Below are 5007 nucleotides of genomic sequence, written 5' to 3'. Positions count from 1 at the left end.
TAATCACGTGATATATACGTCAGAATAACGTTACTTTTATGTCATAATTGACGTTATTTGTACCAAAAATTCGCGTCATTATCACGTGACCTGGCTAGCTAGGCCATTGATTCATGCATAAGAAAATGGGCCAATGAAATTCCTTATGCACATGCTTTATGCGTTATGCAAAAGTGTGTGTTGGGGCTCTTATACGCCTATGCTCCTTCTAGTACTATATATGTTCTAAGGGTTAAATCTATTTGTTATAATCATGGATTATTAAAATCATAGATGTATATGATCGATGCCAAAAAATCGACGCGGAAACATAGAAGAGATCTCACTAATGAGAAGCATAACCAAGTGCAGCGCTAAGCGCACATGTTGCACGTTTATCACTCCTCGAGATCAATTGTGTATTTCTAAATGACGTGAAAATTACAAGATTATGCAAAAGTGAGAAAATTTACTAGGATATTTATAATATCATTGGTCAACAACTTTTTTTTTCAACAACTAATAAATTCGTTCAATTTTGTAATTTTTACTTTGTTTCAAGAAACACAATTGCACGCAACGTAATCGAACTCAGAGTACCAATCGGGACCCCGTATTATAAGTAACAATGAATAGGACTTTTAATTTATTAGGGATTTTTTAGGAACTTTTTAAAAAGAATCATTTCCGTCATTGCAAACTCCTTGCAATATTACAATTTCATGTAATAATATTATGTATAGATATATGTACATACACACATACAGCTTTTAAAACAGTATGAAATAAAAGAATTTTAAAAATAAATTTAAGACATAATCTTAAAAAAAAAAAATTAAAATTAAATATAATTAGAAAACAAAGCTTTTAAAAGTATGAAATTAAATTAAAAACATAATTGATGAAAACTAATATAAGAAACTAAAAAGTTAATGATATAAAATTATAAACTAAAACAAAATTGGCAAAGGTAATAAAAAAAATAGAAAATTGAAATATTAAAAACTAAAAAAATTAACAACAAAACTAAGAAACTATATAAACTAAAAAAAAACTAAAAATTTAAAAAAATAAAATTGTAGATTGTAATAAGGCTCAATAAATTTAAAACTAATGGAGAGAAACAGGGCTACGAGCCAATAAATTCGTTAAATTCTTTCTTTTTTTTATTTATTCTAATATATTGCAAAGAATATCACCTAATTAAAAAAATTAAAAAATTACCAAAAACTATAAGAAACTATATAAACACTAAAAAATCTAAAAGTTTAAAAACTAAAAAACTAAATAAAAAAACTAAACAAAAAACCTAAAAAAAACTAAAAACTGAATAATGACATAAAACTTAAATAACTATTAAAACAACAAAAAATTAAAAAATTTAACACAAAAATGGAAACTTTTTAAGAATTAGTTTTAAAAAAAAAAACTTCCGACTGCTGCCAAAAATGAGTTACATTAACAAACTAAAAAATTAAAACTTTACAAACTAATAAAAAGAAAAATTTTAAAATAAACAGAAAATAAAAATAAGAAAATAATAAAAAACTAAAAAATTGGAAACTAATAAAAAACTAGAAATTATTTAAAAAGTCTGGTTTAAAAAGTTTAAAATAATTTAAAAAGATAGATTTAATTAATAACAATATACGTAAGTCGTAGAAATCTAGTTTAAACAATTTAAAATAAGGGTTGCAACACATAATAAAAAATATACATTAAATAAACTAGTTTAAAATAATAAATAAAGGTATAATTTTTTTAAAAATTTAATAAAAATAAAATATAAAAAGTAAATACAAAAACTGGACCTCAAACATTTATTTTTAATATATCTTTAGCACATTACATAAAAGTTATATTATATTCAAACACATATGCTTGCGTACATACACGTAATGTGTATGTATACTTTCATACTGAATAACTTTTTACGACCGACTGCTGCCAACCAACCGAAGGTTATATACTAATTATAAGACAGATAATATGGCGAAGAAACAGTAAATTTGGCGTGGCGTCTCCCGACTGCTGTATTAAATCATGTAATTAATTATAGCATAATAGAAATAATTATATAAAGTATAAAATTCTTTTTCTGTATACTATAACTTTTATGTAATGTGCTAAAGATATATTAAAAATAAATGTGTGAGGTCCAGTTTTTGTATTTACTTTTTATATTTTATTTTTATTAAATTTTTAGAAAAATTATACCTTTATTTATTATTTTAAACTAATTTATTTAATGTATATTTTTTATTATGTGTTGCAACCCTTATTTTAAACTGTTTAAACTAGATTTCTACGACTTATGTATATTGTTATTAATTAAATCTATCTTTTTAAATTATTTTAAACTTTTTAAACCAGACTTTTTAAATAATTTTTAGTTTTTTATTAGTTTCCAATTTTTTAGTTTTTTTATTATTTTCTTATTTTTATTTTCTGTTAATTTTAAAATTTTTCTTTTTATTAGTTTGTTAAGTTTTAGTTTTTTAGTTTGTTAATGTAACTCACTTTTGGCAGCAGTCGGAAGTTTTTTTTTTTTAAACTAATTCTTATACTATTCCGAATACATTAAAAAATTTCATTAAGAAAGGTCAATGTAAATTGGGAGAAACTGCAATCAGAATGTAGTTTACAAAATATCTTGTGATGATTGTGGTGCGAGTTATGTTAGACAGACGAAAAGACAATTAAAAACGAGAGTACATGAACACATTCAGATATTAATAAAATTTCAAAATCTCCTTTGGTCATCTCTAACCACCGTATGAATCATAATTTTAAATGGGAAAATATTGAGATATTAGACATTGAACCTGCATACACAATAAAAGATTAATTTTTGAAATGGTGCATATAAAGGAGCAGAAACATGGAATCAATAAATAAAATGACACAGATTTATTGTCAGAGTGTATATATTCTCACAACATGATACATTCTCTTTCCCTATCCTAATATTTATCCTTTCCTTCTTTCCTACATCTTTTGTAACCAATATGTTTGACTTTTTGACATTGCGTTATCTGACGTTGAGATTGCACGTTTCATCTCACATATCTACAAATTCGCTAATAATGTAATAATGGATTCTATACACGTAAATTCCGATTGATTGCCATTTTATACGTTTTTTAATGGGTTATCTGCAGTTATTATATAAATTACAAGATATACTGTATACATATATATATATAATATTGTTAATTTTTATTAAAGCGTTTTTTCTATATAATACTAAGTTTTATACAATCTGACTTTTAAATTTGTTCACAATTATTTTCAGAACACCAAATTATATATTCTCTGACTTTTGAATTTCATCTTTTTGACACAATGCAATAAGAATGGAGCAATTTCTGAAGGAAAACAAATTTTGTGTAACTAATTTATTTGTATCTGTAACATTGAAAATGACTGGATCGGAGTCGAAACGTCTGTTAATTTGTAGCTACATATTTTAATATTAAAATTTTAGTTTTGTTACCTTACTGGCTCTTTGCCCTTTATTATTTTAATTTATATTAATTAATTTTTGATGCTCAAATTTAATTATACGTTTCAGACTGCCAAACGGTCACATTAACTTTGAGAAATTCTGGCAATTAGCAAAACAAGTGACCGAATTTATCGCATGGAAACAAGTTGCCTGTCCATTTGAGAAGAATCCGCGCGTCATCGCTTTTCTCCAAGCTAGCCCCGTACTCACAGAAAATAGTAAGAGATATCCTTTCTATTCCATTGCAGAAACGTGAAAGTATAGAATTGTTTTATTTCAAATATTTGTTTTTTCTTACAGCACTTGCATTAGCATCTTTTGAATGTGAGCCACCCGATAATAATCCGGAAAAAGAACGTTATAAAGCTTTAAAGTGAGTATTATAAAATCATTATTATTGAAACATAATAGTAGAGTATATGGGAGGGTTCTAACTCAAGTTTGTTCTTTTTTCCGTAAGTACTTGATTTATGAACCAGGTTTACCAACATAAATTATAATGTGTTTAAGAACGCGAGGGGTATAAATTATAATACGTTTAGGAACACTGTGGTGATGCCAGGGGATGACGTCACAGAGTGAGAGGGGTATGAAGTCACGGGAGGGGAAGGGATGACGTCGAGGGGTAATGACGTCACGGGAGAGGGATAATAACGCCGCAGGTGATAACGGGGAAGAAAATGGATTCGCAGGGTGCTAACATCGCGGAAAATTTGCGCGGGAAAAATTGTGGTGGTCGCCGCGGAGTCAATGGCCGCCAGGCGCGGGTCCTCCAGACGCGGTAAGCTATCGCGCACGGTCCTCTCCCACCGCGAGGTCCGTCGGGCGCGGTCCCTCCGGGCGCGGTCCGTCGCCGCCGCCGCCGCCGCCGCCGGGTTATACTATCGTATATACTTACCATGTATACTCACCGTCACTCTCTCATGTCATTTTCTTCTTATGCATCTCAAAAGATTTTTCATTTTATGTAGCAATAATAATAAAAAATATTTATTTATTTATTTTTGTTTATTATCTTCTCTTTTTTTACAATTAATAATAAAATTATTTCATATATATATTAATAATTTAATAATTTAAATAGCCCCGTGTTTTACATATTTAACTATCGCGATACCGCCGTCGCACGCGGTGAAGCTGTTGCACGCGGTGCTGCTCTAGCGATAACGCTGTCGCAGCGCATTATATGATACCGCGCGAATAAGGAAGGAAGGAAGGAAGAAAGAACACTGATACCTTTATTTAAAAATGTATTTTAAAATAGTAACAATATAATTATTTCTTTCATATTTGCTAATTAATAATATAATTGTTTCTTTTCATTTAATTATCTTAAGGGGATGCTGGAGCTACGGCCGAACCTGATCGAGGTCGGTACAACAGATTTGTGACCGTTCACTTACGCCCTCTACCTGCCGCGCGCCGCCGCTAGCCCCGAGCCGCCGCTGGCCGCGCGCCGCCGTTGGCCGCGTGCTGTTTACATCTATCATATGCAATCACACATATGGTAGCTCCTACTC

This window comes from Cyphomyrmex costatus, unplaced genomic scaffold (assembly GCF_001594065.2).
Source record: "Cyphomyrmex costatus isolate MS0001 unplaced genomic scaffold, Ccosl1.0 scaffold436, whole genome shotgun sequence".
NCBI classification, from domain to species: Eukaryota; Metazoa; Arthropoda; class Insecta; order Hymenoptera; family Formicidae; genus Cyphomyrmex; species Cyphomyrmex costatus.
This window is presented reverse-complemented; position numbering follows the sequence as displayed.